Source organism: Notothenia rossii (genome assembly GCF_949606895.1).
Source record: "Notothenia rossii genome assembly, chromosome: 3".
Taxonomy (NCBI): Eukaryota; Metazoa; Chordata; class Actinopteri; order Perciformes; family Nototheniidae; genus Notothenia; species Notothenia rossii.
This window is the reverse complement of record NC_136901.1, coordinates 60,429,160-60,448,920: the sequence shown is the minus strand read 5'-3', so window position 1 is coordinate 60,448,920 and position 19,761 is coordinate 60,429,160. Positions and strand designations below refer to the sequence as shown.

Here is a 19,761-nt window from a genome sequence, read left to right as displayed (position 1 = left end):
AGCGGCCTGGTCTATACGGTCAAGCGCCTGTTGGTGGTCCGGAACAGAGGCAAAGGGAGACAGTTCCTGGTTGACTGGGAGGGTTATGGACCAGAGGAACGCTCCCGGATCCCATCAAGATTTGTTGAGGATCAAACTCTCATGAATGACTTTTTTCGCCAGCACCCTCAGGTTCCTGGGCCGTCAGGAGTCGTCCCTAGAGGGGGGAGTACTGTCATGTCTCGCAAATTATGTTAGTTAGTTTTTGTCTTGGTCTAGTGATTTTCCCCTTTATTTTTGAATAGTAACCTTCCCTCTCGTTTCAGATACTCTGACCTCCCTTCCTTGTGTGTCTCCCACTCCTGTGATTGTCGACCCCGCCCCTGATTGTTTCCACCTGTTCTCCATTACCTGGTGTATTTATTGTCCTCGTCTCCCTTTGTCCTGTGCCAGTTCGTTTCGTTCCTTGTGACTACCACCAGCATTAGCAATCCAGGATTAACCCCAAGCAGAGCTTTGAGCCACGTCTTGTTTAAGTATTTTTGTTGTTCATGCTCCTAGTGTTTTTCCTCTTTAAGAGTGATTTTGTTTTTGTACCACTATCGTTGAGCTTTGGTTTGAATAAAACCTTTTTTTTGTTAAATTATGTGAGTTGTGCATTTGAGTTCATACCCGTTTAATCAGTCGTAACACATTTGATCAAAGTAACAGTTTTTAGAGTATGCAGTTTTACATGTTCCAACATCAACCAGAGAGGAAAGACTTAAGGAGTTCAGCTAAGACATGCAATTTTTTTTTGTTTTAACACTAGAACCCCCAACGGGTAAATTTTACCCGCAGCTGTTTTTTGATTGTATGTAACTTTTTTTCGATAACATATTAAAGTCTCCCAGTCCGTGACTTTTCCTGAAAGTGTGTTATGTAGCACCCTCTGTTGTTAACAATTGTCAATATGAAGTCAGATTGAAAAAATCGCGAAAGAAAATGCCATTTATACCTATATCCGCCAGCGGCAGTGGCGGTTCTACGGGGTGGCACGGGGTGGCAGCTGCCACCTCAGAAAAATGCCTTGCCACCCCAGCTGCCACCCCATTGGGCAGCTTTGTTTTGAAAGAAAAGTTGTGGCTCATCGGACATTTATGAGAGAAAATCTCTAATGTCCGAGTGCAAGTGAATGCAGCACAAGACTTTCAGAACAAAGTAACATGGCATTCAATTTTTGTAACCCCTCCCCCCCCCCCCCCCCCCCGCCCCCCCCTGGCGCGAGCTTGGAATTATGATTGGCGGCGATTTCATTTGAACGGGAGGACAGCGCAAAACGAGAAGCATTTTGGATACAAGTAGACAAAAGGAATGAGGTATTTTCTGTCGGGGTATGGCTGGGGTAGGCTACAGCCATACCAATAAATGGCTTAGCCCCACCAAGAAAAATGATGTTAAAGTAAGCAAAATAAAGTCTGCCAACTCGCGCGGAGTAAATTGCACAGACAGCAGTTAGTAAGATTGATTTCAGTAGCCACTTGTCTGGAAATACCGAAGACTAGAAACAGTTTTGAACACTTTTGTCACGTAGTGATCGTCTTCTCAATAGAACATCTTTGATAATATCTTCTGGCCAATCAGAATCACGATAACGGCGTGGTGTTGTTGCAGGAAGTCCCGACGGAGAATACTTTTGCTGTAGTACATCTCTATATACATCGGTACAACTATAAGACCCCACGGTTTGATGATTGATAGGTGTGTGGGCTGTCTTTCATTTTGACACACAGAACAATGGGGGCTATCCACCCTTATCCACAATGTAAAGTAATTCACACAGCCTCTTCCCTCTCCTCTCTGTGAGGAGCAGCAGGTTCAGCTTTCAGAACAAAGTAACATGGCATTCCATTTTTAAATACGTCGTGTAGTAATATATATTTATTTATTTTTCTTCTCAAGAGAGCACCAGAATGTGTATTTGATGTTAGTATTTCAAAAAATCTCCTGGGGGACAATCCCCCCAGACCCCCCTGCAGGGGTTGGGTTTTCAACTCTTTCACCTGTGGAGAAATTGCAGGATTGGCTCCAGGTCGCCTTTTTTATTTACTACAAGACAAATGTGCCTTTTTATTTCATACAGTTCAATTTGGATTGAGACAGGGAAATAATCTAAACCTCACGAGTGGCATTTCACTGTCAAGGGGAGCGTGTATGTAATTACATTGCAAATACTGACTTGAGCCCCACCACTGTATGGGTTAGCCCTACCATAGATTACCCAACACAAATACTCTGGCGCCGCAACTGTTTGCGGTCTACTATGACAGAGAAGAGCCTGTCAAGTTTGGCTGTACTCAGCATTGAATCAAAACGCACCATAGCTTTAAATCTTAATAAGTTTGTGTGGCGTTTTGCTGATCAAGATGGTAATCTCCACATTCAGCTGTTATAGACATGCCAACTTGATGCTCTGCTCACGGATGAGTCGATGAGAATAATAAACTGTTTAAGAAGATGACCCTACATGTGTAAATATATGTTTCTTCTTTGTGGGGGTCTGCCCCCAAAAAACTGTTTCAAGTCCTGAGAAAGTCAAATAAGAAGGTGTGTAAAACTTCACTGCCCAGCCAAAAAAAAGTAACCACTTTGATTTAACTAGGCCGGTAGGTAAGGACTTTCCACTGGATGGTTATATATGTACTGTATATGTTTTAGCTGAATACACATTTTTTTAACCCTAACTGATGCAGTTAGTCATTTCTTTAATGTTTGTTCTTTCTGATGTAAAGTCAAGGTTGTAGGTGTTTGCAATGAAGTTGTGGGGCGCTGAACTGTACCTTTGATTCTTTTGAATTATGATAGTAATTACTGGTCTTTCAAATTTGAAGGAGGGTGAGCAAGCATCTTGAGGAACATTCATCATTCACTCCTCCAAAAATTATAATTTATTTAATAATAACACTGAATATGTGAATCATAACAGGGATTGACAGCTGATAGGAATAATATGATTGTTAATATTATCATATTCATACAGACACACATCGATGAGACAGTTAATTAATGTACTTATTGCAGCAGTCTGCATATTTGGTACCCCTGCTGGTCTAAGAGTTAAACCAACTCATTCAGTTAAAATTCATTAAATTACGTGTGCCACCTTATATATTTATATTTAAGGCTTTACTGATGTGCCACAATAATGTCACCTAATGTTATTGAGTTAAAATATCAATATTGTTGCTTTCCAAGTTAACATTGATTGATATGACTGCGATTAAATCAGCATATACTTCTGCCAGGGGATGCCACCCCTGAAATTCTCCTGCCACCCTCTTGCCACCCCATGAATATTTGTCTAGATCCGCCCCTGACCAGCGGGTAATATTTACCTCATAGAAAATGCAGTGTAAACATGACGTGTTGCTATAGCAACGCCTTTTGTCTACTGCGGTTCTACATCTTGGAGAATACAAGATCTTGGATGACTGAGCTCACGTTGAGGACATAATGCATGTGAGTAGTAAGATTCATCCCGCTTTCGTCTCATTAGTATCCATAAAAAAGTGAAAGCAGGACACCCCATCTAGTCACTCAGAAAAAATCAGGACATTCTGATGTAGAGTTTCAAAATAAAAGACCTTTGAAGTCTCATATATGAGCTATCATCCCTGTCCCCAAAGGTCTTTTATTTTGAAACTGCACATCAGAATGTCCTGATTTTTTCTGAGTGACTATATGGGGAGTCCTGCTATCACCCTGGAGTGAGATGGATCTATGATACTGGACAGTTTTTGTTTTATTGTCATCTAAAAACAGGGATGATAGCTCATATATGAGACTTCAAAGGTCTTTTATTTTGAAACTGTACATCAGAATGTCCTGTTTTTTTCTGAGTGACTAGATGGGATGTCCTGCTATCACCCTGAAGTGAAATGAGTCTTTGATACTGGACAGTTTTTGTTTTATTCTCATCTAAACACAGAGGGAGGATTTTTTTTTACTCTACCGTAATGCATAGGATATTCGCGCACCGCAATATCACGTGAGGGCTGGCTTGACTACGTTTTTCCGAGTGGAGGCTGGCTTGACCGCAGTCTAAACTAGAGAGAAAATCGCTGTCAAGGGGGCTACAACTACAACAAGATGAACATATTTGACCTTGATTTAATTGTAATACACGTTTCAAAATGATGCCGAAGTAACAACATACTGATACCGGATAGTAAAAACCATGAATTAAGGCTTTGACAAGTCTGCAGACAGACGGCAGACGAAAAACCTTTTAAAATGCGTGTTTTCTAATGGAGATTTGGCTAAGCTAACGTTGTAAATGCTCCGACCTTCCACACTCACAACAACGGCCTATACAGACATAAATAAACCAGCGACTGTATTCGCCATGACACAGACAGTATGTGGTTTGTACTTGTTTAACTTTTGTCTAGTTTCTGAACAGATATGAAGAGCTGTGAGCTCTGAGTGCTAAGAGCTAACGGCTGTGTTGTTTTTCTGGGGAGCTCACTGAAGATGACGTCACGGCTCCGCCTACACTGCGTTACTATAGATACTACCCCAGTTCCTCACGAGTCTAAAAAACAACTCACGTCAATGCACGTAAGCAACGTGGGCGCCAACGTGGGCGCCAACGTGAGCGCTCTCGTGACCAAAATATTTGACGGCGCTGATTGGCTGAAATTATGTTTCGGCGGCACAGTTTACTATTGAGACTTTTGCAACGTGCTGGTTGCTGCTGTTTGGCTCGGGGGCAGCGCCCCGTAATGATAAACTAATGCCAAGGGCAAGGCCAGGCAGGAAACATGTGACTTATCAGTAACTTTAGACATCGTAACACAATTTTAAACAAGATTTTATTGTAGATTATACATTTTACCGATACCAATTGTATGATATTTACCTTGTTCATTAAAAAATATATATATAAAATATATATATTTTTAAAATATTTTTTTTTTAAAATATTTTTATTTTTATTTAATATTTTATTTAATTTTTTTTTTTGTATGTGGGAAGAGGTGGGGCGGCGCCCCTAGCGCCCCTATGGGCCGACCGCCACTGCTCCACTGTATGATTCTATCCCACATTGAATACTGTTTTACAAACTGGTTGTTTGCTTGTGCCACACACCTGAAACCCATAGAACAGCTGTTCAAGAGAGCTATCCAGGTGTTTGACAGAAAGCCACAGTCATACCGTGTCTCAGAGCATGTCTGATACATGTGTATTACAGTCCTTCACATGCACTGTTGTCTTCATTATAACCACTGTACCATCCTTGAAAATCACAATTTCTTTAGTTTTGACAATTTTAAGTCTTTTAAAAGTATGTGTTTTTTTTAAATAATATTTACATGGGGTGGCCCCCCTCCCCTTAGGGGACTTCATCCACAGAAAACACACTGGACGCAGCACTAGGTCAGAAACCAGAGGAGACTGTGAAGTCCACCACAGACGGACCACCTTTGGACAAAATGTCCTCTCCATTAAAGGCAGCTCATTGTGGAATAGCCCCCCAACTGAGATACGGGATTGTCCCACTCTCAATAGTTTTAAAGGTCAACTTAAAGAATGGTTGAGCAACAAACAGACGTGTAATCACCGCTAAATAAATGCACTTTAACACAGGGGTATCTCCTCTTGCACTTTTATGTAGCGCTTTTATCTTATCTTGCACTTCATATATCATAGCTGCTACATTGTACTGCCATGTGGTAAATGCTTGTATGCTGCTCATGCTCTTTCTGCATATCATGTATTTATTTTTGCTGTATATATAAATGTCATGTTCTTATATGCTCTATGTGACGGGGCTACAGATGGAAATTAGCTCAAAGCTAAAATCCGGCTCATTTACACTTGTAAGCATTATTTTTGTTTTAAAGTGTTCATCAATGTGCAATGTGTGGCCCTTCAGAAAATTAAACATTAAAATATGTTATCGATGTCCCCATTCCCAGTTTGTTTTGGGAATAATTGCGATGTTTACTATGTTTTGTTAGCTCTTTGTTTTGGGAATAATTGCGATGTTTACTATGTTTTGGTAGCTCTTAACAAAACAGAATTGTTGTGTATGGCAACTTTACAACTGGTAGAAAGTTAAGTACTATTTTCTGAACAGATTTTCTTTAAGACTGTGACTCTTAACACACCACCCCCCCGAGAGCCAGACATACGAATCCCTTTTTCAATGCCCCCCTGCAGCAGCTCAGGTGTGAAACCCCCATACAGAATGTCAGTCACTGTGTAAAACTTTTATTTTCTTAAAAGACTGTGACTCTAAAAGGCAAGTTTGTGATTGTAACACTGTTTCGATGAAACAATGCAGTCTTGATAACTTGACTAACATTACTTTTTTAAATATATGTTTTTTAGATGCTTTACTTTGATTTCTTTCATGTTATTTTAACACAACATTACTTTTTTCCTATTTTTCAACATACTGTGATATGATAATCGGGGGAATTATAAGCTGGAGACAGTCCTGGGGATGTTACAATCAGTATAACTATTGATTTTGTGTGTGAAAAAATTAAAATGCAAAGGGATAGTGAGAGATGTCAGCATCAGGATTTCCCCAAGCTATCCTGTCCCTGTGACAAGAGCCCATCAGAAGATACTAAATCTAACCTCTAAGAGGGGAAGCGAAAAGATCCCTGCCACCATTCTGCACAGAGACGTCCGGCGGCTGGTCGTCTTGTTCCAAACAATTCAAAACATCGAGGTCAAGCTGGGTCAAGATCATACATCTGTTTACCCCTACAGATGGAGCACTGAATTTCGGACTCCAGCTTACAGCTTCCTGCCTACGGCCTGCCAAAGACCAGTATAGAGGAATGTTAAGCCCTCCCACTATTTTCCAAGAGGGCGTTGCCAGATTTTCAATTTAAGGTTTTAACCAGGAGATGGCGCTTCATTCACAAATACAGAAAGACAAGTTTCATGGACTTTCAGTTGTGTTTTGAAGAGCATTTGAACACATCAATATTTTAGATCAACTAAAGTATATCTAATCTTGTAATTCAATAATATATAGTCTTTATATATTAAATAATCATAATTATAATGTAAATGTTTACATTACACTTCTTTATTTGTTATGCTCATACTTTAACCTTTACAATCGTTTGCTTTAATATGCAGTATATTTTTGTGTTTGCTTCTTCCTGCTCCCTTTCGGACACATACTGTATGATTTATTATTATTATTAATATGAAGATATTATTAAGATAAGATAAGATGTTACTTTATTGATTGAACATTTTAGTTTAGAATGTGCTGTCCCACGGTAATTCAGAAGGCTCACAGGTCACATTCCGACCATTATTTAAAACAATAGCTGCTTTCACACCGTCTACAGTTTGATTTGTATAGAGGGAGCTCTGTCAGTTTTCGAATTACCCATTTGCTTTCGGGGAGCCCTATTTTTCAGAGCACATCATGCTACTAAATATGTCACACGCACGCTCTGTTGACTGGCGCAGCAGCGCGGATGCGATCAATTGCTATAAAAACACTCTTCTACTAATACAGACGGTGTCACTATGCCGGCGGATGTGGCCGTTGTTGAAGCCTCTTCAGGCTCCGCATCGGCAGGCCTCTCCCTCGGTGTGGAGCTGTCAAACTCGACCCTAACGCCGCTTACAGCCGGCCAACTAAAAGTTGTTTTCCGTTCACGTTGTCATTTTTAGACTCCTTCGCTTCTTTGCTTGTGAATCCAAAAGCTGTGACGCTTGGCTGTTTTCGTTTTGCCATATTTTTTTATTACACAGCCAGAGTTAAAAAAATATCAATATGAACATTTCAAATACCGTGCCGGCATCACCGCCATAATCATAGCAACGTAAGTAAGAATGCAGCGCCGCCACATACAGATGGCAACACCCAGACATATTCACAAATATAAAACAAATATTCAAAAACTGTAATGAACAATAACTATTATTTATTTCAAGAACTGTTATTTACAGAAACTCAACATTTCTAATCTGTGTGACACAAATATGCACGATTGTTTTGGGCTCCCCCTATTTATCTCAAAGTCAGCCTTCAGGGGAGCTCCCTCCCTCTTCGGGGGAGCCAAGCTCCTCCTAGCTCCCCCCCATTTCGAACAGTGTCTGTGGCTGAATGTCATAGGTGATCAGAGCTAACTGCCTGCCGTCAGATTTCATTTAAAAAACAGATCTGATTTTAAGACTATTTCTGCGCTCATAAAGAATGATAAGAATAAGAATAATGCGTATTGAACTGGTTTCATTAATTAGTGAGTTTATTTAATACTAGAACCGCCAATCGGGTCAATTTGTGTGATGTGTGTTGTGTGTGTGTGCAATGTAACTTTTTTTCAATAAAATATTAAAGTCTCCCAGTCCCTGACTTTTCCTGAAAGTGTGTTATGTAGCACCCTATGTTGTTAAAAATTGCATTCTAATAGCGGGATTTGACAGGTTTAGGTAGGCCTATACAAAAACCTCTGGCGGTTCTAGTGTTAAGGTAATTAGGTACAGTAGAAGCCCTTTTTTATCAGTAACGAATTTAGCAGTTGAACATAAAAGTCAACTAACTGAGGGTCACTTGCAATGACAGTGTTGTGTCTAACTGTAAGCTTGTCACTCAGAGTAACCTACCGTTAATTTAGCTGCTGGAGAAGAAAGATCAAGGGGGGAGGGGGGGGAGAGAGCTGTGGTTGATGGGCCATTAGTTGTGTAAATACACAGCTGAGAGCTGCCGTTTCATTCAGACTGTTTAAAAAACTGTAACAACGGACTATTTTTCTTAGCGGATGCATGTCAATTTAAATCAATACATACAACTATTTTTTAAATCAATACATACAACTATTTTTTAAATCAATAAAAGACATTTTCTAAATCCATAAAAGCATTTAAATTAATATTGGGAGTCATTTCGTTACTTTGTTGAGAATGTGGCCGTGTAATAAGCGGGATAATTTGCAGCGACTTGTTCCTTATGGGGAAAATAACACCCGTCATGTGTGTGTAGAGGTGTGTGTGGTTAAAACACTTTCATGAAGTGAATGAATTTCCTTCTATAAAACAGCTGTGGGCAACAGTGAGTGTCACGGACATGAATTCATAGATCAAGGCAGACTGGTGCACACACTCTCCTGTCCTGCCAGGTGACACGCCCGTTCTAAGCCGTGTCCCTCACTCCTCACATCCCAAGCATCCCCACAAGTGTATTATGTTGTTACATCTAAGATGTTATGTTTCAGTTGTGCTCTGTCTATGTCCAGTGATGCAAACTTGTCACCTTTCGGCGAAATTCGCCGTTTTGAATCCAAAATAAGTCGTTTGTGTGATTCATGTAGATCTGCAATACAAATATTTTTGGGGTATGGGGGGGCTGGGACCCGGAGTAATCTGCGGCCGTGAGCTGTTATGTGCCATCATGACACGCATGGTGTTCTTTTTTTATATATTATAATGAAGTACGAGCTGTGTGCTCGAGTCTTCCTGCCTGTCGGCTCTGCTCATGGATGTATAATAAGGCTCTGCTGCTCCGAGATGATGGTCTAGCTTCAGCAGCTACATTACCTACGGGTGCGTTCGTTAATATTAACTGTGCGTCCGGAGTCACTGTGGCACAGACTGGACCGCTGGTGAACAGCTGTTAGAACGGGCTGTTCAGGTGTTCAGAGCAGAGCTCCCTGTCGGAGCGGCAGACCGTGATGTGAACTGAAAAGTTTTTCTGTGGCAATATTATTTAAGGAATCGTTGAGCTAGCTAGCTAGCATACATTGTCACTATCTGCTAACGTTAGCTTTAGCCTTCAATTTCTAATAGTTTTTTTCATAGGCTATAAACAGAGGTGGTATAAGTATATATATTGTACTTGAGTAAAAGTAGAAGTACTCAGATCTTGTACTTGAGTAAAAGTAGAAGTACTCAGATCTTGTACTTGAGTAAAAGTAGAAGCACACAGATCTTGTACTAGAGTAAAAGTAGAAGTACTCAAATCTTGTACTTGAGTAAAAGTAGAAGCACACAGATCTTGTACTAGAGTAAAAGTAGAAGTACTCAAATCTTGTACTTGAGTAAAAGTAGAAGCACTCAGGTCTTGTACTTGAGTAAAAGTAGAAGCACACAGATCTTGTACTAGAGTAAAAGTAGAAGTACTCAGGTCTTGTACTTGAGTAAAAGTAGAAGTACTCAGTTCTTGTACTTGACTAAAAGTAATAGTCCCAGAGTGTAGGAATACTCTGTTACAGTAAAAGTCCTGCATTCAAAATGTTCCTCAAGTAAAAGTAGAAAAGTATTATCATCAAAATATAGTGAAAGTAGCGACAGTAAAAGTAGTCATTGTGCAGATTGGTCCATTTCAGAATAATAGATATGATATGTTTTATAATGATTGATCATGAAAGTGTTCTCAAAGCTGGTAAAGGTGCGGCTAGTTTGAATGACTTTGTATACTGCAGGGTAGCTTGTGCATCTACTCCAGGTGGAACTAAAGTCTGATTTAACACTTGATTATATTTCACTTAATTAATCCAGATCTGTGAAGTAACTAAAGGTATTAAATACATGTAGTGGAGTCAAAGTACACCATGTACCTCTGAACTGTAGTGGAGTAGAAGAACAAAGTTGCAAAACATTGAAATACTTAAATAAAGTACAAGTATCTCAAAATTGTGCCCAAGTATAGTACTTGTTGAGTTTATGAACTTAGTTACTTTACACCATGTGGCTATAAAGATAAAAAGACTTAAGCCTTGCACAGAGGCCTGAAAATACATTTTCAAAATGCTCAACAGTGCTGCCAAAATTATAAACTGACTGCTCCACAATTTGAAATAAATGCTTTTATATATTTCTATTATGTGACTCTTTGGCGTTTCTATTATTATTAACACTGCTGCTTTAGTTGTTCTGATTGCTAAAATCCTCTGTCCTTCCGTGGGGTGGGGGAGCCGGGGGCTCGGATCCTTGTCACCTTTTTCATACCTGATGAGTTTGCATCCCTGTATGTTAAAAAGCCTCAATCACCTTAATTCATGTAATAAAAACATCTCAGGTCAGTAACACTCAAAGCTAAATGTGCAATACCATGTTCAGCTATATTACTATGTATAATGTTATTGTTGTTACATCAAAAGATGTACATATTTGAAGAAACACACTCCTCAATGTCAGTTTCGGTGATTTATTGACAAGGATGACGACACCCTAAAACAGAATAATGCAGCAAGATAAGCTGACAAAGTATTACATCCATGCAATTCAATCAACACAAATATATACCACGAAACAGAGTATAGTAGTATAATAGTATAATATATATATAGTATAATATATGGTATAATATAATAGTGGAAACAGTCTTACATGAGTGAGTGGACGAACGTCTCAACTCGAGGCGGAGTGCATGAACAATGTTTGAACTAAAATGGCCGCTCGGCACTTCCGGGTCAGAGCACGGCATAACCGGGCAGCGACAGCAGTGACACTGCCCTCTAGTGGCCGGCGATAAACTCTTCATCCCCCCCAGACCGGAAAGCTATGGGCCGGAATAGGTTAACGGTCTACATCCCGTATCCAGCTGCCAGACTCGGGCTCGTAACGTGCAGGCGGCCTCCTCAAGCGGCCCGGCCGAGTCGGCTGGGGCAGCGTCGGCGGCGACTGCGGCACCGGGAGCGGTGCACCCAGGAAGGCACCCGTAGGAACAGCGAGGTCAGAGGACGCCCCATCAGCAGGCGTCGGTGGGGAAGCGCCAATAGCCGAGTCGCGGGGCCCGACAGCCGGCCGCTGAGCAATCCCCTGGGGCGTCGCCCAGCCCGGGTGGATAGGTGGGGGCTGATGACCCAGGGCAGCGGGCGGCGGCGACGGCGCAGCCGACCGCTCGCGGGCGCAGGGTGTGGCCGGCGTGTAGGCACGGAGGAACCGCCGGTTGCGCAGTGTCAGACGTCCCGAACCGTCAACCCTGACCCGATACTGGTCGTGGCCCGGCGACTCCACCACGATCCCCGACCTGTCCCATTTGTGGGGGCTCGGGCCTTGCTGGTTCTGGAGGAATACCCTTTCGCCGAGTGCCAATGGGCGGAGCGGTCTCGAGTGAGTCCCCAGAGACTCGGTGGTACGGGACATACGGGTCCGAAGGGCGTCCTCCTTCGCCGCCCATGCCTCGCGCCATAGCAGGCGGATATGCGGGTTCGAGAACTTCTCGAGGCGGTTCACGAAGGAGAGCGAGCCACGAAGTGGGCGGCCGAAGATGATCTGTGCTGGCGAGAGGTCGCAGTCGGGGTCAGGCGTGTTACGCAACTGCAGCATAGCGCGCAGGAAGCGGTCCTGATCAAGGCTGCCCGACGGGCCGGTGTTGGACATCAAGAGGCGCTTAGCAGTCTTAACCGCAACCTCCGCCCTCCCATTCGACTGCGGAAAGCTAACGGAAGACACACGGTGTTCGACGTGCCATAAGCGGAGGAAGTCCTCGGTGTGGCTCGCCTTGAATTCCAGACCACCGTCGCTCGAGAGCTCCTCCGGTACGCCGAAGGTGGCGAAGAATGACCGGAGGTGTTGGACCAGGCCAGCTGAGCCCGCCAGGGCAGTACCCGCCGTAGAGCTCAGGACCTCTACCCAGCCCGAGAGCCGATCCCCGACAACTAGGTAGTGACGGCCCCCATAGTCGAAGAAGTCAGCAAACACCGCCTCGAATGGCGTGGACGGGGGTGGGGACGGCCGGGGGGGTGTAGCCGCCTGTGACGGAGCATTGCGGTTGCAGTCTGCACACCCGTCCCTGGTGGCCTGAATGTCCCCGGACATCCCGGGCCAGTAAACTATGGCTCGGGCATGCTGCCCCATGGCTGAGGTCCCCTGGTGAGCGGCATGGAGATGCCGAAGGACCCTCCCACGGAGGGATGGGGGAACCACGACGCGGTCCCGATAGAGCAGGACGCCGTCCTGGGCGTAGACGGACTCACAGACCGATGACAGACTCGCCAGGGCAGGGTCGTTAACGTCAATCCCACCCTCTTGCTCGATGAGTTGGAGGAGGTGGCCGAGGCATCCATCAGCCGCTGTTTCCCGTGCGAGGAGGGGCCAAGAGACGGCTCCGAGCTCCCGTGCGTCGTCGCGGATGGAGGCCATGAGTGCTGACTCCATGGCGTCAGGCCCGCTCGGCAGCCCCAATGAGAGGCCGTTCGCTGAACCCGAGGGGGAAGGATGCCTCGACGTGGCATCAGCGGCATAGTTGCTCTTGCCAGGCAGATGCACAATGTCGAAGCGCCATGGGAGGGTGCGCTGCTTCAGTCTAAACAGACGCGAGTTTGTGATCTCATCCAGCGTACGGTCGCCAAAGATTTTCACCAACGGCTTATGGCCGGTGACCACGACGAGGTTGTCGGACCCCTGCGTGAAGTACCGCGTCTGTTCCAGGCCCCATGCCACAGCTAGGGCCTCTCCCTCGACGGCTGCATAGCGCTGCTCCGCAGGGGACAGGAAACGCGAGCCCGCGAGGGTGACCCTCCACCCTCCTGGACAGCAGTCCGGTATGCCCGAGGCACAGTGACAATGTTGCTGGAGCAGGAAGTAGCCAATGCCACGCATGGACCAGTCAGGGCGGAGGCAGGTACGCTTCTGCATGTCGTAGATCTCCACGCCCTCGCGGATGGCCTCCATTATGGCTTGCTTGGACGTCTGGAAGGCCTCCTCCAGAACGGGGGACCATAGGAACGCACAGCGTGGGCTGAGGAACGGCTTAAATGGAGCCATCGTGTCACGCAACTGGGCGTAGTTAGCCACCTGGTTGACAAGGCCGAACCAACTCTTGATGTCCGTCGTGGAGCCTGGGGTGGGGAAGTCCCGGATGGCGTCCAAGTATTTTGGGAGCGGTTCGATGGTAGATTCCGACACCCTGAAGCCAGCGAAGTCGACGCACCTCTCCGCGAACTGAAGCTTGTCCGGATTCAGCACGATCCCCGATCGGCCGACACGCGTCAGGAAGTCGATGGTCCTCCACCAGTGTTGCTCCAGGTCGGTGTCATAGTGGATGGTGTCATCCACACAACGTTCCTTGCGTTCATAGTCCGAGAGGACGGCGTCAAACCGACGGTTGTAGCCATCCCCTGACGACAGGAAACCCTGTGGTGCCCTGGTGTAGCGCCAACGGCCGAAGGGCGTGATGAAGGTAGTGAGGTGGCGATCCGACTCACGCAGGGGAACACTGTGGTAGCCGTTCCAGGCGTCCGTGACGGTCTTCCAGGTGCCCTTCGGGACGCGGCGTGCGAGGTGGAACGGGGACTCAGTGGCGAAGGTCTCACGTTGGCAGAACTTGTTGAGGGGGGAGAGGTCCACGGTCCTGCGGGGGGAACCGTCGTGCTTCCGAGTGACTACCATACGATGGCACCACGTCACCGGCTCGCCGTACGGCACGCGTTCAATGACCCCAAGGGCTTCGTCCCGCAGGAGGTCATCGTGAACCCTCCGCTGCCAGTGTAGAGGCACCGTAGCCGCGGTGTGGCATGCCTTAGGCGTAGCTGCGGGGTCCACGTGCATCTCGATAGGCGGCCCCTCCATGCATGGTAGTGCCCGATGGGGGCAAGTATTGAATGTCGACGAGGCATATCTCCCGAGTAGCCAACCTTTCATCCGGTTATTGTTCTCTGGCGTACAAGGGAACGGCAGTGCTGCGGGGCGCGCCGGGGGGACCGTGCGCTGAGGACATGAGCATTGGGCGTCCCCGGGGTCACTTGGCCCCACGCAGCCGCCGTTGGTTGACCTCGTCACATTGATGGACAGGGGCTGGACTGGCGTGTCAGCCGTGTCAGGGCTACGCCTGTCCTTGGGCCCCCTTGCAACGTCGTCCGACGGGAAGTTAATGGGCAAGAGGCCGAGGTTGAGCAACGACTCGTAGGAGAGGTACATGGCCCGGACTGAGCTGCTCACATATACCATGGAACGGCAGGATGTAGTACGGCCCCCGCTGCAGGTCGTCGAGAGCCTAGCGAAGAACGCTCCCTCGATGGCTATAGGGGAGCGGTTGGCGGCCAACAGGCTGAGGCTGACGGGTCGCAGGTCGTCCCGCGCGAAACCGCAGGCCAGGAACTCCTCCAGAGACCAAAGGTCCGACTGCGCGCCAGTGTCTGCGACGGCGGATATTCGAGCTCCGTCGGCCGAGCCCCGGTTGCTGGTGCCATCCCTCGGCCCGACTGGCATGTCCATCGAGATGGTGATTAACGCCCGGGGGTGGTCTTTCAGCCTGGCTCGCCTCCATTCGCCCTTGGAGAAGATGTGGTGCTCGAGTATGATAGGTGAAGGCCTGTCGACACAGCCGTGCGACGTAGGGGCGCGGCGTCGGCGAAGGCTCCCGCGACGTCGGCCAGGGCGGGCTCCAGCTTGCACCGACGAGACCTGGGATACCAGCTCCGACCCCATGGCGGCCTGTTGACTGTCGGATGACGGCTGTTGACGCCTCTGTTGTCGGCGGGCCCTGTAGCAGCCGATGCACACCTGGTGAGGCTTAGGATTCCACCCGCGAGGCCCCTCCGTGAAGACGTTAAAGACGTTCTTACATTCCGGACACGAGGCACGTTTAGCCCCGTCCGCGGGGCTCGGGGCGGGGCTCGCCTGTGGAGTCGTCTTCAAGCGCCGGAATGACGACATGGCTGATAGGGAGGACGACGGGAGAGCGTTACGGGCCATCTCTTTGTTCTCGACGAGTGCAATCACGTCATTAACTGGCTTGACCAGGACGTCAGTTGTCCCTAGCGTCTCGCGGCGTATGTCCGAGTCATAGATGCCATTGAGCAGCACATCGCGGATAATGTGGTTGGTATAGTCCACGTCCTTACCACACTCGCATACCGCATTATATGCGCATGTCTCTGCTTTACCCCGCACTCTGGCAGCGAATGCGCGGAATGTCTCGTCGCGTTCCTGGCGTAACTGAAGTAGTTCGGTGCGCAGGACGCATGTAGCAACTGGGATGACAGCTAGGGAACGCATGACGGTGATCAGGTCTGGCAAGGGTCCGGAAGCGGCGTCGGGGACGGCTTTCAACAGGCTGTCTCCAAGTACAGGCCCAGCGCACTGAAACAGCTGGAAGGGGGCCTGTGCGTCCCCTATGCCTGAGCCGGCGCGGAATACATTCCAACGGCGGATGAACACGTTCCATTCCTCTATTGACACGCCCACATCAACTTTGGGCCGATCGAGTCTCGGGCCGTGAGGGGCTGGGGCCTGGGCTGGCGCGGCCATGACAGGCGCTGCGTGCTGGTGGCTACATCCATGAATCGTCAATATAGCAATGACGAGTGCTGACAAGTCATCGGATTTGAACTCGCAGCCGGGGACAGGGCATCCAACAACGACCATGGTGTCGTCATGAGGAAACACACTCCTCAATGTCAGTTTCGGTGATTTATTGACAAGGATGACGACACCCTAAAACAGAATAATGCAGCAAGATAAGCTGACAAAGTATTACATCCATGCAATTCAATCAACACAAATATATACCACGAAACAGAGTATAGTAGTATAATAGTATAATATATATATAGTATAATATATGGTATAATATAATAGTGGAAACAGTCTTACATGAGTGAGTGGACGAACGTCTCAACTCGAGGCGGAGTGCATGAACAATGTTTGAACTAAAATGGCCGCTCGGCACTTCCGGGTCAGAGCACGGCATAACCGGGCAGCGACAGCAGTGACACTGCCCTCTAGTGGCCGGCGATAAACTCTTCAATATTGAAATGATTTCTTAACTTACAGTAGGCTATTTTTTACAATGTGTGTTGGAAGGATTTATTAAATTACAATGAATATTGTCATTGTTGAAGGCTTTTAGAGAAGGGTGAACTATAAGCCTGAATTACATAACATTTTATACCTAAAAACATAAAAGCCACAATAAATAAGTCACAATTATTGTAGTTATTTTTACCTCCCGTATTGCTTTCAACCCACCAGCTTTTATGGTGTTGTTACGTCACTAACTGTAAGCTTGTCACATACAGTCTATGGTCACTCAGAGTAACCTACTGTTAATTTAGCTGCTGGAGAAGAAAGATCAGGGGGGGAGGGGGGGAGAGAGCTGTGGTTGATGGGCCATTAGTTGTGTAAATACACAGCTGAGAGCTGCCGTTTCATTCAGACTGTTTAAAAAACTGTAACAACGGACTATTTTTCTTAGCGGATGCATGTAAATTTAAATCAATACATACAACTATTTTTTAAATCAATAAAAACATTTTCTAAATCCATAAAAGCATTTCAATTAATATTGGGAGTCATGTCGTTACTTTGTTGAGAATGTGGCCATGTAATAAGCGGGATAATTAGCAGCGACTTGTTCTTTATGGGGAAAATAACACCCTTCATCCAGATGAGGATCCCTCCGCTACACTTTGGGATCCTGATCGACCGACGAAACTCCATTTAAAATATACATTTTTTGGGGGTATTACTGAGTTTAGGCACGTTAATAACGTTTTAATGAAGTTGAATACAGTATATTCATATGTGTCAGTGATTTCATGTCAATTCGGCGAACATAAACATAAATGATCGTATTGAAGATGATGATTAAATTGGGATTAAAAATCGAGAGCCGGGCTGCATTTCCTCCCGTTCGTTTTTTTCGAATAACAAAATTATTTTGTTAAATAACAACATGGTGATGTTTTGTAAATGATTACATGTCTCTTATTTAGCACAGTAGTATGATATCCGTGACATATGGATCTTAACAAAGTTCCGCTGTACATCCAGCGTACTGTATCTGACTTTATTTCACATGAGCTCCAGTGTGGAACCCCACTGCACCCCCTGGTGGATCAATGATCCATTGCAGCTGGGCTTCATTATAATTACATTTATCTATCACGGGGGCGGTCTCAAGTCAAGCTGGAGGTTTTCCCTTGAGCGAGGGCAGATCACGTACCAATCACGGCCCTCGCGTTTCAAACTGTCTGAAATGAATCGCTACATCTGTAAGACACATGAAAGAGCACAAATGAAAAACGAAACGCCATGAGGGCACACTTATTCCTGTCTCATCCTCACACACAATCACTCACACACACACAAGGTATGAGGAGGTTCAATATGTAAGAGTGTGTATGAGTTTGGGAATGAGGAAGTGAGAGAAAAAGAGAGAAAGAAAGATATGAGGCGAAAACTGTGACTTGCTGTAAACCAAATCTACTGTATATTGTTGTCTCTGTACACACACACTGTACATCCAGTCACGCACACACACACAAACACACACACATTTCTCAGCTGATACCACTCTTCCACATCCATACCAACACACCTACATCATATTAGTTGCATACATGTATTCCAATGGCTGTCAGGGCCCCATTATACAACAGGCAAAGAAACCAAGAAATGACAAGCATGTAATTCAATGGTAAAATGTCACATCTGATGATATACAGTAAAAAGGACAAATTGAACTATTTTCCTCCAATATAAAACCCTGACATTACAAAATGCATGATTTTATACCGGTATGGCGGAGAGATCAAAAGATGTGGTTATAATGGGAGTGGATGGGACACGAGTGGCTAATGTGAGTTTTTTGTTTAATCTGATTCTGTGCAAAAAACTAATAATCCACCAAAATCAATGTTGTTGCTAATCTTTGACATATCCAAGAATGTGATAAAAAAAAAAAGCCGATCCCCCCAACATTCATTATATGGAAAATAACTGCTTTTTTGTGCATGTTTTTCATAGAAAACGCAAATTCATGTTTTCAAACTGGCAGTTAACCCTGTTAAGCCCGAGGGTCCCCCCAGTGGACCCCCCCCACCGTTTTTTAACGAGACTATGTCTCAGGGCTTCTTAAAATGTATGAAACTATTAATTTTCCATACCCTTTTATCGATAAGAAACTCAGCTAACTAATAATATGAACAATTTTTAGCTAAAAGAAACACAAGAGTAATACCAAGCCTTTGAATTAGCATGGAGCGAAAAAATGTTAACTAATGCTAACGGACTTTTGCACAGCACTTACGGTAGCAATGCCCTTATTACTTATCGTCACTGCACAAACAAGATATCCGATTAAAGCTGAGACTCCACAGATTCCACACATGTAATGTCATCACTGTAGGACCCCGAATTGCGGAGCTATCAGCCAGAAAAGAGAAAGTAAACAACATCCGGTTTCAAAAATATTACAATAATTACGTCTTACCTTTTTTGATTTGTGATCAAAAGTTGTGTTCACCGGAATAAAAACGCAGCTCAAGGTTAATCCAATGTCTTTGTGTCACGTAGACATTTTTACTGATAATCCACCATCATATTTATGGCAATATACTGGGTATAAAGTTTTGCCGTCCAGGCTTGTACTTTCAGATGTGCTTCGTTTGCTTCTCTATCACGTCCGCAATGGTAATGTTTACGTGGATTTGGGAACTGCTCATCGATTCTATTGGATGTAATGGTTAAGAAAAAGGTGTAAATCACCCAAATCCACCAATGGGTTCCAGAGATATGGTCCTGCGTGAAGTATGAAGAATGCCAGCTGGCGTAAGCACTTTACGCAGCAGACTTTACTTATTGTTTACTACCGTAAGGAAGTAGGAATTGCAGGACCCAGAGCGCACAGAGCACAGAGCGGACAGCAGATAACGGAATTGCAGTTTTATTGCTTATAGATTATCAGAACATTTCAAAGGGGACACAGCCACATCGGATATTAACCTATGGATTAACTGCATCGTCGTTGTTATCGTTTTAATGCCATTGAAGACCAGTTTAGACCAGACAGAGACAAAGGTAAGCCATGTTAGC

The 19,761-nt window shown here is 45.3% G+C and overlaps 1 protein-coding gene across 3 annotated transcripts in view; it reads right to left on the bottom strand.

The window, feature by feature from the left end:
• Positions 1-19,364, bottom strand: part of LOC307032391 (uncharacterized protein) — a 257,009-nt gene extending 237,645 nt beyond the window's left edge. For all 3 annotated transcript variants that reach the window (XM_079670323.1, XM_079670321.1, XM_079670324.1), the window contains exon 1: positions 19,160-19,364. The gene's annotated coding sequence lies outside the window, so the exon portion shown is untranslated. The remainder of the gene's footprint in view (positions 1-19,159) is intronic.
• Between the last annotated feature and the right edge of the window lie 397 nt (positions 19,365-19,761).